Source organism: Dicentrarchus labrax, unplaced genomic scaffold, assembly GCF_905237075.1.
Source record: "Dicentrarchus labrax unplaced genomic scaffold, dlabrax2021, whole genome shotgun sequence".
NCBI lineage: Eukaryota > Metazoa > Chordata > Actinopteri > Moronidae > Dicentrarchus > Dicentrarchus labrax.
Genome location: NW_026136719.1, coordinates 35,131,376 through 35,151,689, shown reverse-complemented (window position 1 = coordinate 35,151,689; position 20,314 = coordinate 35,131,376). Strand labels below are relative to the sequence as shown.

The following is a 20,314-nucleotide window of genomic DNA, read 5'->3' as shown; positions in this document are numbered from 1 at the left end:
AGACACTTGGCCACTTGTTGGCAAAAAAGTGGAACTTTTAGCTAAAGAACCGGATATGAAGTCAGTTGTTGGTGGAGAAGGTTAGAATTACTTTGTCATTTCACAAAAGGCAATTGAAATTTGTCTTTTCATGTATCCCTCCTAGTTGTGCCCACAAAAATACATTACATCAAAGAGGACAGAGCGCAGGGAAGTGCAGTGAAGTGACCCTGGAGCAGTTTTAGGGTTCCAGTGCCTTACTCAAGAGTACTACACTAGAGACCAGCCACCCTTCAGTCCCAGTTCACTGCTGGAACACTCCCTCGTGTTGGTGCCATAGTTCGAATCAGCAACCTTAAGCCATATTTCACATTGTCAGAAATGTGCTTTATTTTATCAGTAACCACACCCAACAGTGGTGTCACAATATTCTAGGGCAAACCTGTACATCACTGTAACAAAGTGAAACATTTTACAGAGGGAATTAAGTTATGCTAAAAAAGAATGTTGAACTTTTATTGGTCAGGTGGCCAGAATCATGCATTCATTCAGCTGTTGAAGTTTTGGCCTTTTTATTGCCTTTATTAGATAGGGACAGCCAAAGATAGACAGGTAAGGGGGTAGAGAGAGGGGATGACACGCAGCAAAGGTCGGATTCGAACCCTGGGCCGTTGCAGCAAGGACTCAGCCTCGGTACACTGACTTCAGAATTATTTGGTCCTGATAAGGCAGCTGAAGAAAGAGCAATGGGTGAGCCATTTAAAACTGTCTTTAATATGAATGTAAATGGACAGAGAAGGCCACAGTTGAAATTCAAACAAGGAAGACTGTGCTATGCATTATTGAGTTATCACACAGGTTGAAAGAAAATGTACTGTTATGTTAAAAGTCTTATTTTCTGTTAGCTAACAAGTTAGTATGTGTTTGAACCCAGAATCCTATGTGTCAGAGACTGCTGAGATGATGTATTTGCATGTAAATGTGAAATTTGGAGTAAATGAATTTTTTTTCATTTTTAACGGAGCTAAACCTGCAGTTGCTCCACACTTCAATGTGCTTTCAGTGGGATAAACTAAGCTAACTACCTCAATCTTTTCAATTTATACAAGTTTAATCAAAGTAATAGTTTTTCCAATTTATAACCACATTAAAAAGTCAGTAAAAAATTTGAAATTGTAAAATTCAGTAAAATATCAAGAACTGGATAGAGACGAAGCTGCTGCAGAACAACACAAGAGAGGTGTGGATGGAATGAGGAGCATTACTGATTTGAAAAGGTCAGTAGGTTCAGTGCAGGGTAGAGAGGGACGTGCCAATGAGCTAAACAGGTTCGACTGAGAAGAGGATGAAAGGGGAGCTACGGTGGCCCTGAGGTGCAAATCACAACAGCAAATCAGAAAACACAACAACAAAAGAGAAAACACAATGGCAAATCAGAAAACAACGGCAAATCAGAAAACACACCAGCAAAACAGAAAACACAACGGCAAAACAGAAAACAACACAAAAAGAGAAAACACAACAACAAAACATAAAACACAACGGCAAAAGAGAAAACACAACACAAAAAGAGAAAACACAACGGCAAATCAGAAAACACAACAACAAAACAGAAAACACAACGGCAAAAGAGAAAACACAACACAAAAAGAGAAAACACAACACAAAAAGAGAAAACACAACACAAAAAGAGAAAACACAACGCCAAATTACTGAACACAACAACAAATTACTAAACAACGGCAAATCAGAAAACACAACGACAAAAGAGAAAACACAACACAAAAACAGAAAACACAAGGCAAATCAGAAAACACAACAACATCAACCAAACCGGAAAAGGTAGGTACCCTCGGGCGACATGAATCGTTGCTGATTGGACAAAAGAAGTGGTCTGTCCTTTGAACCGGAAAGACAACTGGTCCATCCTCTGAACCGGAAAGACGGGGTTTGTTTCCATGTTTCCAAATCATGAGTGCCACAAATGACGAGGTACGCGCTGCTATTAAGCAATACTTTGATGCAGGACATGAATATGACATGATACTGGATATGCTGTCGACATTTCACAACGTAAACATGAGTCTGCATACGCTGAAGACGCGTTTAAAAGAAGAAGGGCTGTACAGAAGACGCAACTATTCCCCACTCCCTGAGGTGAGGCGTGCCATTTTGCCAGAGTTGGAAGAACCAGGGACACTCTTCGGTTATCGGACTATGTGACAAGTTCTCCAACAAAAGCACAGGCTTCACGTTAAACGTGATGACGTAATGAGGCTACTGAAACAGCTGAATCCACGAGGGACAGCTTTGAGAACACGCAGTAGGTTTACAAGACGCACGTATCACTCCATGGGTCCAAACTACAAATGGCATGTAGATGGATATGATAAACTGAAACCATTTGGCCTGGCACTCTCAGGATGAGGACGATGGCTTTTCGAGAAAAATAATGTGGCTTGTTTGTGAACCAACGAACAATAATCCATCTGTCATCGCTCACAATCATATTAATTGTGCCAAGAGTATTGGTGTGGTTCCAATGAGATTGAGAATTGACCTCGGAACAGAAAATGGGACCACGGCAGCAATACAATGTTCCCTCTGTCACGCGCATACGGACCACTATGCAGGCTCGTCTAACCACATTTACGGCTCATCAACATCGAATCAGCGCATCGAGTCATGGTGATTTTTTTCAGAAGAGGGAGGCTGGTACATCTGTGTTGTTTGATGGATGAAAAGTACAGTGGAAGCTGTATAGTGATCACCTTTGTCTCTATGACACTGATCAGTGTTTATTATTAAAATCTCCGTATTTGTCATTGTGATTATTATTAGTGTTCTTGTTTAACTCATGTATCCACATTTAAACGGTTTTATTTGTATGTAAGCCTCTTTGAGCACTTGTAAAAGTGCATTATAAATAACAATGTATTATTATTTATTATAATGCATCCCCAGGTCTCAGTTTTGGATGGACTTGTTAAGAGACTAAGAGACTCTGGACTCTTCAATGGCAGCCACGAACACCAGTGCTTACTGAGATTTTGCTTCAGTAATGTTCTGCAGCAAGACCTGGATGAATGTATGGAGCTATGGAACAAGCACCGGATTCGACCAAGCAGACATGCATCAGGTCCAGGAGGGATTCCGAATGAACTGTATCTCTTGCCTCACAGTTAGTAATGATAATATACATTACAAAAAATGCAAGGTGTTGTGGTATAGCCTAAACTGGGATATATTTGGACAATTGTACATGTTGGTATAATCCATTGTTGAATTTAAATGCCATTGTTTATAAACATCTGTATATCAATAAGCAAACAAATCTAACAATGACCATTTCAAACCTTGTCCTTTATATCATTGTATCATCTAATTTTGCAGATTTGGTTCAAGGGACTGTGGATTTATTGTTGAAGACAGGGAACTGGATGTGTTTCCTGAGGCAAGGCAAGTGATTGATTTAAGCAGTGATCCAGACATCGAGGAATACCTACAGCAGGCAGTGGAACAACACGGACTACAACAGCCACAAGACTGAAAGACAGCCTCAGAACTGTACATCACTCTGAAGGAAATAGCTTGGCTATAGATATGGACTATTGGAACCCCTGTTTCTACCTTTCTTAGGTATCCCACATTAACCTGGATGTATTAAGACAATATTTTCCTTATTTAGTGTTTTGCTTTAATGCATCTTAATGCTTATCAGTAAATGACTGGTGGACTATACATGCCTGAGTTTTGAAAAACACTTCCCATTCATAAATGTGATCCAACATTTACAAATTGCTTCAAGAGATAAATTACAGGATAATATCCCAAAAGTGGTTCTTTTGAATTTTCAGATTTGGCAACTTGAACTGTGGGACTGAAATGGAGACATATTGCACTTAAAGTTTATTATTATTTATTTTCTGATTCAATGTTCATGTAAACAACAATTACTTACAAAAAACATTTGTTATGATGTTACATTGGTTTTTGAAACATATGTAGAGCTGTAAGAAACAGGAAACAGCAATAACAATGAACAAAAATCAGGACACCGCTCTGAGATTTTTATGAGTAAGATATCCAAGTAGCTATGCAAGTAGCTAACTGCACAGATTTGAACAATGTACAGAAGCACTCACACTGGTGAACAATTACTTTAATACATGACACGTCCCAAATGGCCTTTTAACAAGAGAGGCAGTACAGTAACTGATGCAAACAAGCAGACATGGCCTTGTAAGGCATTATACTGACCAGAGAGTAGAGAAAAAATAAATAAAACAGAGCCTAAATCAAGCCACAGCTCAAATCACTTTTAATAAAAGTGATTATGCATGAAAGTCCCTTTGGCAACTAAAAACACCCAAAGCCTGGCGCATTTTGGTACTGTAGGAGTAGAGTAGTGGGAGCTTGGGAGTTTGAACATGTGGTTGCCATTGGAAACGGCGAATCATTTAAAAACTCTATACTTGGATGGGTTGTTATTCCCGCTGGTGGCAGTGCTGGCAAACATCAGCACATCTGGGAGGGACACAGCCATCACTTCATCTCTAAAAAGAGAAAGTCAACATTGTAGTAGTGCATTGTTTGACACTGCATTATCTAAAAACATAAAGTGACTCATTAGCTTTATATTTCATTAAAGAAACTAAAACTTACAAATATGACTGCACTATACAATTCATATACTGTACAGTTGTGGAAAAAAATAAAGAGGCCACTTGAAAACGATGAGTTTCTCTGGTTTTACTATTTATATGTAGGTGTTTTGAGTGAAATGAACATTTCAGTTTTATTCTATTAACTACTGACAACCTTTCTCCCAAAATTTTAATGAAAATACTGTCATTTAGGGCATTTACTGGCAGAAAATGACAACTAGTGTAATGGTAAATTTGAATCTTTCTATGTTTCAATCACTTGAAATGTCTATATATTCTTTTGTTTTATTATTCTTTTATTGTATTTTTACAAAATCCCTGTGCTGCTGTGTCAAACTTGAATTTCTCCAATGGGGGATCAATAAAGGAACATTTTATCTTATCAAATAAAATATCAAAAGGTTGTTAGATAAACAGGCAAAAGTTCAATAAAACAAATGAAACAATAAATACCAAATATTAAACTTGAGCAAGTATACAACAAAACTTCCAGTCATTGCAGCAGTACATATGCATTAAAAACCTGCAGGCTACTGATAAAATGGTACTTTGGCTGTTTTCAACACTCCTATGTTCTATGTGCTAAGTGTGTAAGGACTTGGCATGGGAACCGGAGGGTCGCCGGTTCAAGTCCCACAGACCACAATATGGAGTGTGGACTGGTAGCTGGAGAGGTACCAGTTTCACCTCCTGTGCACTCCCGAGGTGCCCTTGAGCAAGGCATCCTAACCCCAAGAAACTGCTCATGGGCACCGCCAACGTGGCAAGCCCATCACTCCACCATCTCTCTCCCTGTTTGCATGTCCACAAGTGCATGAAGTGTGTGTGTGTGTGTGTGTGTGTGTGTGTGTGTGTGTGTGTGTGTGTGTGTGTGTGTGTGTGTGTGTATATATATAAAATAAAAAATAGTGAAAAGAACAGTTTCTCCAATAGGGGATTAATAAAGTATATAAAAAAATAAAAATAAGGAAAACACTCAACAAGCCATCTCTAAAGGACACCACACAGAAACAGAACCGCACACAGGGACATCGAACTGAAATATATATACAGACTTCAATGTAACAAAAACACAGGAACTTGTCTTTCATGAAAAGGACCCTGTGCAGCCCCTTATAATTAAGGGACAAATTGTAGAGGTAGTAAACAAGTTCAAATATTTAGGTACATATATTGATTGCAACCTAAATTTAAGTGAAAACACCTTTTTAAAACCTGTAATCAGCGTCTCCACTTACTACGCAAGCTCAACTCCTTTAGAGTGAGCAAGCATATTATGGAAACAGTTTATAAGAACCTGATAGAGGGCATCCTAACTTTTAACATGGCAATGTGGTACGGTAATCTAAACATAAAAGGAAGAAGCAAGCTGCAGAGAATAGTAAACATAGCCTCAAAAATCATAGGTATAAGACAGAAACAATTAAGTTGTGTGTATCAGGATGTGCTTCGGAAAAAAGCTGTCAAAATAGCAAACGGGAGAACTGAACACCATGTCCCGTTGATGCGTTTTTAATGTAACTGCCATTGCTGTCCTGCTTTTTGCCCTGAAGATGTTTGAGTGTAAGTGTTATTGTTGCTTGTTGTTTTTATGAGACCAAAGACAAATTTCCACGTTGTGGACAATAAATGAAACAAACAAACAAACAAACAAACTTAAGCTATGCACCAAAGAGATGCTGGAGCTCAAGACTGACTATGACAGGCATTTATTAAAACTACATAATAAAAAGTAATGAGATTATGTGCAAACTCACATGACAGAGGTTAACTTAACCTGCTGCAAAAGCCAACAAACATAGGTGTTCCCCAGTAGCTCACCGAGCACAGTGTGTGAGTCCTTACCACAGCAGCCCAGTTAAATTCTTCCTTCTGCATGTCATCCCCTATGTTAAATGGACCAGTACTTGTATAGCACCTTTCTAGTCTTCCGACCACTCAAAGCACTTTTACACTACGTGCCACATTCACCCTTTCACACACATTCACTCAGTGATGGCAAAGTCCATCGAACAGAAACTAACTCATTCATACACATATGCACGGCATTGGGAGCAACTTGGGATTCAGTATCTTGCTCAAGGATACTTAGACATGTGGCACCAGGAGCCGGGAATCGAAACCACAACCTTCCGATTAAGGAACCACCCGCTCTGCCTCTGAGCCACAGCCACCCTATCTCTTGCCTCTTTTCTGTCTACCTTCAGCTGTCACTATCCATTAAAGGCATTAAAGCTTGAATAAATCAAATGTCAAGGAACACTTAAAATATGAAAGAATATTTAAAAATATATGTACAATATATCTGTTTCAAAACCATTTTTCCTGCTTGCCTCAGGGTCCCTGAGAGACAGGTCAATTCAATACTATATTGTCATTTCAATATAGTTGATAGGAATTGGAAACAAGGACCGCACACACATACAATTCAGATATAAAAATGATAGTAGTAGTAATAAATCATTAAAACAACACTGCTGGGTTGGGCTATCAGTGCCAGGTGTATATAATTATATATAGACGTTTCCAGTGTAAGTAAGTAAGTAAGTAAGTAAGTAAGTAAGTAAGTAAGTAAGTAAGTAAGTAAAGCTTTATTTATATCGCACCTTTTTGAGAAATAGGTCCAAAGTGCTTTACAAACAACAAATATACAAATGGGTATAACCATACCTAATCAAACATACATAGGGAACATGTAAATACAAACATTAGGAAAATAAAACAAGAGGGAAGGATAAATTAAAAGGGGGATGACAGATGAGAAAACAAACAAGGAGATCTATAAAAAGGCTTGCCTGTAGAGGTGGCGTTTTGAGGAGCCACTTAAAACAGTCAACAGATTCAGTGAATCTGAGTGATTTGGAAAGACTATTCACCAATGTTGGGGCTAAAACAGCAAAGGCACGGTCACCTTCAGTTTTGCAGTTAGAGGGGGGAATGGATAAAAGGCCTAGATTTGAGGAGCTAAGTGGCCGAGGAGTGGAATGAGGAACAAGGCAATCTGAAATGTAACTGGGGGCAAGGTCATGAAGTCCCTTATATGTAATCAGTAAGATCTTACCTGGTGGTGTGAGAGGTGTGTCCCCTTTATTTTAAAATTGGTCCTAATGGTGGTATTGGAGAACCTAACATTTTCTGAAGTGGTATGCAATATAAAAGGTCTGAGAAACACTGCCCTATGCTATACAAAACTTCAGCCTGTGTCTTTTGGTGATGGAGTGTGCTGTATATATATATATCTATATATACATATATATACAATATATATATATATATATATATACATATATATATAAGAAGCAAAGTATTTGGCCTCACTAAGTCCTTTAACTTGCCTTGAATACCCACAAGTACCAACTCTTTTTGGGGCTGCAGAACATAAGCAGAGCAGTCATTTAAGTAACACGGAACGTTAGTGAAGCTGGAGCTGGACGTGAATGTGCAGTTTATTTAGTTTGCGCCAAACTCCTTGTGCTTCCTTTTATGGAAGCTGAAGTGCAGGCAGGTTTTTTTTTACTTCATCCCAAACAGGAGTGTATATGCACACACGCAAGCACACATGTGTACATACAAACACAAACACACCCACACATGGACACACTTTCTAATATTGAGGAAGAATGCTTTGATATAAGTCTGCTCCAAATCTTTGGGGAACAGGAGACATTTTCTCCAGTGTTGCTCATGCTTTTAACGTCACTCAACAGTTAAATTTGTGTCAGCATTTAAAAAACATCTTCCAGTGTACCCACTGGAGGAAGAATAAAATGATGCATGGAATCCCAGGGAGTAACCAGACTGAAAGGCTAAAGCACATGCACACCTTGTCAGAGTCAGCAGCCCCTATGGGCTGTAGTGTTTGTGACATCAACCACAGGAAGTGCTGCTGACAGTCTGTTCTTAGACCTCAGCAGTGGAACTAAATATGTACAGCCTGTCCTGACACAAGAGGGAACTCAAACACAGATATTCCAAACTATTTTGTAATAACTGTTTCAGTATTATTTTTTAAATTAACATGGAAATAAAATGTAACAAATCCTGTCGTGAGCAGTGGCCCTAATGTCATTAAATTAGATTAGATTAGATTCACCTAAGACAACTAAATGCAGTTAGGTATCTAACCAGAAGTGCAAAAACCAGTAAAGTGCAGAGTATTGTACATATGTACCGGGATATAAAAAAATAACATTATAGATATATATATAAATATGCTAGTAAGATATTTACAGTATGAACAGTATTAGCAGTAATTATATGGTGTGGATGTAGGTACAAGTAATACAATTGGTTGACATTATATACAGAGTAAACAGCTAGATATGAATACACTATAGGTAGATATGTACAGTATAGACAGAGGCAAGTGAATACAGATATATACAGTATGACAGTATAAATAAGTGTTAGGGTGTGGGGACTTTAATAGTACAGGTAAGTTTGCAGTAGTGTGTAGTAGTGTGGCAGTATAGTGGAGAGGAGGTCAGTGGTGGAGAATATTGGAAGAAAAAAAACAGTTGAGTCCATGGAAGGTGGGGTAGAGTGGGAGTTTAGTCATTTAGGGGGAACGGGGTCACCTCGGTGCAGAGTTTAGCAGGGTGACAGCTGATGGGAAAAAGCTGTTCCTGAGCCTGCTGGTTCGGGAACAGAGAGACCTGTAGCGTCTCCCAGAGGGGAGGAGGGCAAACAGTCTGTGTCTGGGGTGGGAGGTGTCCCTAACAATGCTGCGCGTTGGACAACCTCAGTAGACCTTTTTCACAGCAGCCATTTTGACATGAAATAATAGTTTAAACAATGATACTAATTAAGGCTCTGTTCCATTTAGTGTAGCAGAGCCTTTCCAGGGAGCCGACATGCACAATAGCAGCACTCCTTTGACAGACTGTTTGACCTGAATCGAACAGAATCTTAATTAGTATCACTAGTAACACCTGTGTTTACCCTACTGTTTCATGTCAAAATGGCTGCTTTTGTGGGGAGAGGTAAACCGGTGATGCGCTGGGCAGTTTTCACCACCCTCTGCAGAGTTTTCCGGTCCAAGGCAGAGCATTTTCCATACCAGACTATAATGCAGTTGGTGAGAGTGCTCTTGATGGTGCAGCAGTAGCAGTTCACCAGAATCGGAGGAGACAGATGGGCCTTGTGTCTCCTCAAAAAGAAGAGACGCTGGTGAGCCTTCTTGACCAGGGTTGAGGTGTTCAGGGTCCAAGAGAGGTCCTCGGAGACTTGAAGCTGGAGACATGCTCAACCTCAGTTCTGTTGATGCGGATGGGAGTCTGAAGTCCACAATGATGACAATTAAGTCTTCTTGGTGTTGATGGCCAGGTGCTGAACCTCCTCCCCGTAGTCCGACTTATCTTTGTCACTGATGAGGCCAATGACAATTTTGCCATCCGCAAACTTGATGGTAGTGTTGGAATCATGTACAGGTGTGCAATTTATCTTCATATCTTAAAGAGCTCATAGTACCCTATTATCCCACTAGAACACTGCACTCTTTGAATGCAGGGGTACTTGTGGTTCCTATAGTCTCTAAAAGTAGAACAGGAGCCAGAGCCTTCAGCTACAAAGCTCCTGTGGAACCAGCTTTCAGTTTTGGTTCTCTCCACATTTAAGAGTAGGCTTAAGATGTTCCTCTTTGATAATGCTTATAGTTAGGGGTGGCTCAGGTGAGTCCTGAACCATCCCTTAGTTATGCTACTATAGGCCTAGACTATCGGGGGATTTCCCATGATGCACTGAGCTCATCTCATCCTCTCTCTCTCTTTCTGCACTCATGCATGTCCCATTAATGCATGTTACTAACTTCACTTCTTCCCCGGAGTTCTTGTGCTTTCTCGTCTTGCAGGTTCTCATGGATCCTGGTGGAGCCTCCTGCCATGGTCCTGCTTGACTCTCATTGACTCCCATTGCTAATATTACTGATATCATTAGGGCCCCAGCACTGACCATGCAAAGTCTCTATTGTATCTGTAGTTGTTATTATTATTCCTACCAAAGGAACGCATATTTGGAGGCTTTCCCATGCTCAACAGCTCATGCATGCACATGTCAGTCATAGCGAAAAATTTTATATTTTCCTCTCTTTTCCATAAACTGTACCACCCATGGCCCCGTGCAATCGGAACACGCGTAGATCTTATCCAGACGAACAAAAAATCCAGTGGGCACCATATCCCAAACCAAACAAGTAAAAGTTCTGTGATTTGTGACTGTACGTTAAAGGGTGTGTCCGTGGCGTGCCTTCAAAGTTGGCCAATTTTGAATTCCGTGGTCACTTTCAGTGAATTTTTCGTGTTGTATTTGAACAAACTCCTCATAGGAGACTTATTGGATCTACCTCAAAATTGGACAGTACACTTAAAAAATGTTGCTGATTAAAAGTTGTGCGATTTGTGACTGTATGTTGAAGGGCGTGTCCATGGCGTGCCGTCAAAGTTAGCCATTTTGAATTCCGTGGTCACTTTCGGTGAATTTTTCGCCTTGTATTTGAACGAACTCCTCATAGGGGAATTATCGGATATACTTCAAAATTGGAAAGTAAACTTAAAAAAATTTTAATGTTGTGTGAGTTGTGCATGTATATTAAAGGGTGTGTCTGTGGCGTGCCGTCAAAGTTGGCCATTTTGAATCGAATGTCAAACTGTGATGCCATTTCTGGCATTTCAGGGCTTCAATTTTAACTAACTCCTACTAGAGATTTTATCGGATTAACTTCAAATTCGATCACTGCAATCAAGACACATTGGTGATCAAAAGGTTATCAAATATTTACTGTGCGTCAAATGGCGTGTCCGTGGCCAAGGCCGGTGCTACTGAGGGCCGGAATGCAGATTAGATTATGATTGTTTGGGTTAGGGCGAGTAGTCGCATTTCAATGGACACGACTTACTCTGATTGTCCATTCTGGTCTTCAAATCGATTCATTCTCCTTTGCAAAGCCGAAAACTTCTCCAAGATGTTATCCATGTTGCGGTTAATGACCACAGTCTGAGCATTAACAGCTCTATCCAAGATGTTTTTCATGTTGCGGTTAATGACCACAGTCTGAGCATTTACAGCTCTATCCAAGATGTTTTCCATGTTGCGGTGTATAACCACCGTCAGTGCACTGACAGCTCTTTCCAAGGTGTTTTCCTTGTTGCGGTTTATACCCACAGTCTGAGTGTTAACAGCTCTGCTCACTTCATCAATCAAGTCGGGCAGCTTCATGGGGCTTTGGACTGCTGACACCGTCTTCCGAATTTTCCGATACACCAGGGCAATGCCTAATCCAATCAGCAGATAGCCTGTTATCATGGTTCCGAATATGTAGAGATCCTCGATGTCCTCTACGGAAAGAATCGCCAGGCACACAACCCTCCACTTCTCCCAGGAGTCCATCGTGTAACCAGCGGCAAACGTTCCTTCAGGGCAGGCAGGTTCCTCCAAACCCGAGCTTCTCGTCAAGAAAATTCTGTCAATTGCATTGAGAGACCAGTTGACTAATTCCATGATTTAAATGTGGAGAGCAATGCGGGGAGAGGCTCCTAAAAGTTAGAGACAAGACAGGACGAAACTTGAGAAGCAAAGCAGGAAGATAAGGGAGACGGGAGGGAGAGAGAGATGCGTCCGCCTTCGTTGAGAGCAAGGAGAGAAGAGTCTATATTTTCCAATACTTTTGCTCACCTAACAAATTGGTGTTCCATTACAAATAATGCTATCTTCTAAGTCATGTATCAGATCCAGATGTAAATACCTGGAAATAAAAGCTGAAATCCTGTCTCATATTCATCTTTTGATGTCATACCCAAATGTTTTCGGTCTACAGCAAAAATAAAGGAATTGGCCTCAATGTTCCAATACTTTTGGAGGGGAGTGTACACCTTTAACAAAATTTTCAATGTCAGTATTTTTTAAACTCAACTCTTCCTTTATCTGTTTCAGATTAAAAGCTCTTTAGCGTTTCTGTGGACGGAATTCATTAGTATGTTAACAAGGCTTTTGTTATATGGTCAACAAAGGCAAGTTCAGTATAGAAAGATAGGGCTGGCAGTAGCAGCTCAGCAGCAGCCACGCAGCTGACACACCTGTCGGTATAACGCAGCTGTTAGCTGTTGCTTAGCCATCACACGCTGCTCAGGTAGGCAGTGTGAACAAACACTTTTTTTTTGCATTTTACCCATTTCTTAGAAATATTTACCTATTAATATTTTCTTTTGATTTTCAAACTGTTGATGTGATCAACCAGCCATAATCAGTCATATATTGAGACCTTTAATTTGTGGTGGAAAGAGTATTGAAAATCTGTACTCCAGTAGAAGTACTGTTACTGAAATAGTACTAACTAAAGTAACAATAGTGGTGTTAAAGTAAGTTAAGTAAAAGTACAAAGTATTTTTCTCAAAAACTAGACTATAAACAGAATAGAGTATAACCATTGCCGAGTAATGCATTATCAATAGCAGGCATTCAGTGGAATGGGGAGATCCATGTGGAAAATATCTGCTTTGCACATTTCTTTGATAATAAAAGATATGAATGGATCTAAGGTCATTTTCTAAACAAATACACAGACAAAGACGGAATTTTGGCAGAAGCTACCAAAAATGTTTCTGAACCTGTGTAGAACAGATTACATTTCTCCCAATGCACTGCAAACAACCAGCCAGGCATGGCCACATCTATATTTAGTTTCTGTGCACAGAATGGTGCTGCCGCTGCACGCTCTGTGTGGCAGCTGAATTGGCTAAAATAGACACTGAAAGGAGTCACACAGAGATACATGTGGAAATGTGTTGCCTGCAAAACCAAGGTGTGGAGTTCACCACTCATCAATGTAACACTTGACCCACACAACCAATCATATCAAGCAATAAGCAGGCTTTACTACTTTACCACTTCCTTCCTGTTTTAATGCCATGGCGGTAAACCCATACCAGGATCCATGTAGACAGCTGGTGGTCCACACCCATCCTCCAGTTTGTCCCACAGAATCACCGGCTGGATGGTGTTAAACGCACTGGAGAAGTCAAAAAAGGTGATTCTCACAGTGCTGCCGGGCTTTTCCAGGTGAGAGAGAGCTCAATGTTGCAGGAAGATAACAGCGTCCTCCACTCCAACATTAGGACGGTAGGCAAACTGTAGTGGGTCCATGGAGGGGCCCACCTCGGAGTGGAGATGTCCCAGGATCAGTCTCTCCAGTGTCTTCATCAGGTGGGATGTTAAAGCCACCGGGCTGCTGAGGTCTTTAGGGTTCGCACCCTAAAGACCTGTTTTAGGCACCGCAACCACGCATGAGGTCTTCCAAATCTGTGGTACCACTCTCAGCTCAAGGCTCAGGTTGAAGACATGCTCCATAACTCCAGACAGTTTGTTTGCACAGGACTTAAGGAGCCTGGAGCTGATGGTGCTATCCATTTGTTTTGTGAACTCGGGTTCCGAGTTGGAAAGTGTAAATCTCGCAGCTATCTCGCGACATTTCACCGAGACACACCCCCTTTTGGTCGGAATTTCAGCCGTCCAGCTCAGGGTACCTCACAGTACACCAAGTTGGCATAAAACAAGTCCAGTGTTTTATTGTCTCTTGTGGGGCAGGTGACATACTGAGTGTATGTGGGCAGAACAGATGAGGGAGAAGCATGATTGAAGTCTCCAGAGATGAGGAAGAGGGCCTGTGGGTGCTGTGTCTGCAGCTTGCTGGTAACTGAGAGCAGGGCATCAGAAGCTGTGTCCGCCTTAGCAGATGGGGGGACGTACACCGCTATCACAATAGCATGTGAAAACTCCCGTGGCAGATAGGATGGTCTCATGCTAACTGCTAACAGTTCAATGTCCTTACTACACAGTTGTGCTTTAACAGTGCAGTGTGTAGGTTTACACCACCTCTCGAACACAGCCAGGCCTCCTCCTTTCCCCTTACCGCTGTCAGCTGTTCTGTCTGTCCGCAGAAGGTGAAAGTTGTCCAGCATAACTGTGGCATCTGGGATGCTCGGTGTGAGCCAGGTCTCTGTGAAAAGAAGGACGCTGCTCTCTCTGTACTCCCATTGATATCGTGTTAGCGCGGCCAGCTCGTCCGTCTTGTTGGGTAGAGATCTCACGTTTCCCATGGTGACGGAGGGAAGAACAGGTTCTTTTCACGACGTTGTTTTCCTGCGCGGCATCCACGGCGGGTCTTACGAAGTATCTCCAGGGGGATCTCGTGTCTGTCCCGAGGGAACACTACAGCGCTACGCAGCGCGATCAGCTGTTCCCTCCTGTAAACAAAGCACACGCGGGCCGCTTCGTGCATTGTTACGCCGGCCGGTCTGGATATTGTTAAAAATAAGGACTCCCAAAAACAACAAAAGTGCGGTGCTGTCTACATACAAAGTAATTTCCACAAAAAGGGAAGCAAAAAGTGAAATAAATTAGAAAAAAAGAAAGATCGAGTAAGAGCTGTTGCAAGCAGCTGCCGGCTTCGACCGGTGCCGGAAACAAGAAGTATGGTCAATGCCCATATAATTTACTGCAGCATGACTGCCGGTCCACACAAGCCACTGAAGGCCTTTGTGCAGAAAAATGATCACCTCTTTGCTTGAGGGCTTCTCCAAGAGAGAAAACAAAATACGGGGAAGGCGTTCAGCAGAAGGGGGAGAAATGCCACAGTGGCTTACTGAACGCCACTGGCTCCGTGATACTGGCGATCGTCCAGACTGTATAGTTTGCTCTGATTGTACCCATCCTAAAGGTCGTCATCAGACACAATACAGGTGCAATCAGTGTGGGGTAGGCCTGTGTGCTGTGCCATGTAATGAGAAGTTCCACACTCTGACAAACTATAAACAGTGTCATCTGGATAGATAGGCACACATTAGGCCTCTGTAGGCATATTACCAGCTTTCTGTTTACATGTGTTCTACTATATGGCACAATAGTCATAATTTAGAACTGTTGGTTTTACCACATACTGTTTTCCCGTCCATTTGTTAGGCTATGTGGTTTGGGGGGGGGGGTCGCAACGCTCAAAAGAAAAAAAAATCATAAAAAACGCCAACTGTTTACATGAGTTTTGTGGTGTAGTAACAGTTCTAGTTTACAACTGTTGGCTTACAATTTAATTTTTCCCTGTTCATTTGATATGTGGACAACATAACAAATGGATGGAGGGGGGTGAATCTGATGAAATACGTTCAACTCTCTTTCAAAATATCAGGTATTTCATGGAAATTACATAATCCAATATGGCCGTCACCATGTGACATAATAATATGCAAATTAGATGGGAAAATGTACTCCCTAGATAAACTTTAGGTCATTCTCAATATTTTTCTCATTTACACTTTGTCTGTATCTCAAACCACTTTCAAGCCAGAGCCTTCTGAAATTTAGGTCTACGCTAGCTGATAGTTGCTGTTAACAACTTGACACCGTTGCTTTTTACATTTTCCAGTTTCAGGGTCATGTTTGGGTAGTGAAATTTCTCTTTTAGTGGACAAAAAACATTAACACACATATTTTAAGTCAGTTAACTAGTGGCTTAATGGCTGTTGGCATCATTGCAAACGTTAACTAACAACTTCCCTATGTTCAAGAACTGCTCTGCAAGAACTTTCAAAATCTCAGCTGCAGTTAAAAAAATCCATGCTAATTTCTGTAAGCCAGCCTCCAAAGTGACAGGTACTTTCTTCAGGATATATCTACTGCATTAGTTTCAATGATAATTTGTACATTTTTTAACTGTAATATATGCAAGTGTGTGGTTGTGTGCAGTCACCCACGTTCTGTTTCCCAGGAGACTCCATCTGGTAAATCAGGGAAATAACATTAAGCATCTTTCAACCTCAGTGAACATTCCAGCTCTGTCCAAAGCTCTGTCAAATCATCCTAACAGATGCTTTGTTAATTACTCATCACCGGCTTAGTTCAAGGATTCCTAGAAGGTCTATGCTGGCTCCCAAAAGTGACCCATGTCTGTAAAAACCTGCAGTCCACCTGCAGTCACTATTACAGAGCCAGAAGTAATAGAGGATCTGTTTTTCGAAAGAGGTTTCATGCTCAGTAGGGGGCAGGATTTGGGTATTAGCAAAATGTTAATAATTATTCAAATGTAATAATTAATATCAATTATTAGGGTAATTAAGTAATTAATATTTTGATTATGAATTACTGAATTATCCTCGGGGCACCACCCTGTTACCAGGGACTAATATCAAATCTGCAATTTACATCTCAAAATTCTATATAGGTTACTTTAACTTTTAATATCAAAATATTTAAATTAAAGGGGAAACCATACATACGAAGGCATGAATGCAAGCACTGACCCCGCCAACCAGCAAGTTGTATAATAACACTCCACATAATGACCACAGAAACCGACTATTTAAAATATAATGCAGTCTCCAAACACCACAAAAGTCTCCAATAACACCAGAAAAAGTCACTAGATTTGTCGCTAGTCGCTTTTGACAAAAAAAGTCACGTTTGGATGGGATTTCCTCGAACATTTTGTATTGAAGCATGACGTATTTCTGAGCTAAGGTCTAAGTATGGGATGTCTGCCAACTAGAGGAGGGGAGTATGAATGACATAACACTCTATTCGGAGAAAACAGCTGTTTGATTCAGTACCGCGTCGTGTCGCATGTACCATCATGATACACATGCCTACCAATTTTCATACATGTCAGTCTTACGTGTCTTGGGGGGCTGATTCTGGGGGGGCGTGGCTAATCCATTATGCCACTCCCATTTGCAAGACCAAAACAATACCTAAGCGTTTGCCACGACTGAATTTTGTGAAAAATTTTATGAATGTTTGGGCATGTTTAGCCCCCCAAAAGGTGTTCAAATGTTAACAGAAAAGCTGATTTTCACCACGTCGACATGGCAACAAGGTTTGACAAAAATTCTTAAGATTCATGACATGATATATGTATGTATGTATGTATGCAGAAGTTATGACAAATCCCTCTTTCATGGCGAGTCGTTGAAATTCCACGCCACACCACACACATGCCATTCGACGGAATGTTGTAAATAGCACAACTTTTAATCATAAATGTCTTTAGTTAGCTGTGTCCAAATCTGAAGATGATCCGATCATTTCCCTAGGAGGAGTTTGTTCAAATACAACGTGCAAATCGCCAGAAATGGCCGCTAAATCCAAAATGTCCGACTTCCTGTTGGGTTTGGGATACGGCTCCCACTGGATTTTTTGTTCGTCTAGATTTTTATGCATATCGGTGAAAGGGGCCCCGGATGGTACAGTTTATGGGCCCCTGAGGGGCCATTTTGCTATGCTCATAGTGGACCCCTAGAAAATACGAAATGTTTCGCCACGACTGACGTGTGTGCCGCGTTTCATGAGTTTTCGAGCATGGGAAAGCCTCCAAATATGCGTTTGTTTAGGAGGAAAAAGAATTCCAATTAAAGCTGCAAGCAGCGTTGGGCGGGACCTCGCACTCCACCCAACTCGGGGCATGCTGCGACCGCGTCACGCGCCGTCCTTACAAGTGCGGACCAAAACATGAAATTTCATGTTTTTTCAGTTATGAGGATGTGTTCAATTCAATTCAATTCAATTCAATTTTATTTGTATAGCGCCAATTCATAACAGAAGTTATCTCAGGACACTTTTCAAATAGAGCAGGTCTAGACCGAACTCTTTAACATAGACCGAACTCTTTAACATTCAATTCAATTCAATTCAATTCAATTCAATTCAATTTTATTTGTATAGCGCCAATTCAGCGCCAGTTCAGGGCAAAACTGTTTCAGAATATATGAAGTTTATTGGAGATTGGACATTGCACACTGAAGTTATGAGTACTATTTTATGGCAAATCTGCTGAAATTGACAAGTTGTCACTGGCACGCGGTTTGATGTACAGTCACAATGGCATCACAGTTTGACATTCGATTCAAGCTGGCCAACTTTGAGGGCACGCCACGGACACGCCCTTTAATGTACGTGCACAAATAGCACAACTTTTAATCAGCACCATTTTTGACTGTACTGACCAATTTTGAAGCAGATCCGATAAATTCCCTAGGAGGAGTTTGTACAAATACAACGCGAAAAAATCACAGAAAATGCGCACGGAATTCACTATGGCCAAATTTGAGGGCATGCCACGGACACACCCTTCAATGTACATGCACAAATAGCACAACTTTTAATCAGGACCATTTTTTGACTGTACTCACAAATTTTGAAGCAGATCCGACAAATTCCCTAGGAGTTCGTTTAAATACAACGTGAAAAGTTTGCCGAAAGTGAAAATGAAAATCAAAATGGCCAACTTCCTGTGGGGTTTCAGGTAAGGTCCTGGAGGCTTTTTTGTACGTCCCGGCATGTTACACGTGTCTACCGAGTTTCATACATATTGGTGAATCGTGGCGCCAGGGCTGCTGTTTTTTATCCTGTAGGGGTACCAAAAATACCAAAAATCGTGTGTGTCGTGTTTGTAGCGCTACAAACATGACGAACACAATTTTTGGTATGTGAGCTTCAGGCACCACTCTACACATGTCCTGTGAATTTCATATTCATAACTATTACGGTCTCCGCACAGTGATTTACCATGCCACCAGACTGTTGACACATTTTTTAGCGAGCCTCAGGAAGCCATGGGGAAGCATCGTACCAAGTTTCATCTTAATCACACATACCGTTGTAGAGATATAAACTTCTTAATTTTAAAGAGCACCACCTAGTGGCGGTGGCCTGAAATTGTGCACGATGCTTAAGGAAGACATGTGGAACTATGGACCCAAGTTTGGTGTCAATCGGACATACCAATGTGGAGAAATGGTCCACTTCCTTTTTTGAAGGACAATCCACAGGAAGTGCTAATTGTATAAGGTGCTGGTTTTTTGAAATATCAAAATTCTGTTAATTACTTTTTTATTATGAGGGTCCTCAGATGCTATGTAAAAAATTTTGTGAGAATCGGACAAAGCGCATGGGGGGAATACGGAAAAGTAGTCTATGGATATTTCGCACTCTAGCGGAGGAAAAATTATAGGCGGAAGTGGGCGTGGCCTATATGGGGAGATTCAGCTCTATTCACCGAACGCGTGGATACAAGGTTTTTGAATGTGCGACAAACTATGCCTCTGGGCAGCTTCATGGATATCGATGGATGTACGCAAAATGTAGAGAAAACGGTCTGCGTGTGAGAAAAGAGGATGTGCGGCTGGTGTTAAAAGAGCTCGATCCCCGAGGAGTATCAAGCAGGCAAGCAGGACGTCTCAGACGAAGGCGGTACTTCTCCAGAAGGCCGAACTTTATCTGGCACCTGGACTCGTACCACAAATTAAAGCCATATGGCATATGTATCAATGGATGTATTGATGGTTTTTCTAGGAAAATAGTCTGGCTCAATGCCTACACAACAAGCAGTGACCCAAAGTTGATTGGAGGATATTACATGGAAGCAGTACAGCGTCTAAAGGGCTGCCCTAGAGTTGTGAGAGGCGATCTTGGAACTGAAAATGGCTATGTTCGAGGCTTTCAGCGTTTCCTTGTCTCCACTCACCAAGAGGACACCCTTGATAGTTATTTGGAGGGAGCCAGCACTGCCAATCAAAGAATTGAATATTGGTGGGGTTTTCTTCGAAGACAATGCATGGAGTTCTGGATATCCCTGTTTGCAGACCTCAGAGACAACGGACTCTTTGATGGTGGATTTCTGGACAAAAACC

General features: G+C 41.2%; 1 protein-coding gene and 1 long non-coding RNA gene across 3 annotated transcripts in view; one reads left to right on the top strand and one right to left on the bottom strand.

Moving 5' to 3' along the window:
• kbtbd13a (kelch repeat and BTB domain containing 13a) overlaps window positions 1-20,314 on the bottom strand; it is a 388,109-nt gene that overhangs the window by 91,341 nt on the left and 276,454 nt on the right. The window lies entirely within an intron of this gene.
• Window positions 1,147-4,716, top strand: LOC127352023 (uncharacterized). 2 transcript variants are annotated; one of them, XR_007881015.1, is made up of 3 exons: window positions 1,147-2,667; window positions 2,944-3,160; window positions 3,373-4,716. It is a non-coding gene; the product is annotated as an uncharacterized LOC127352023 (long non-coding RNA). The 2 variants fall into 2 exon arrangements; XR_007881014.1 differs by having other exon boundaries at window positions 1,147-3,160.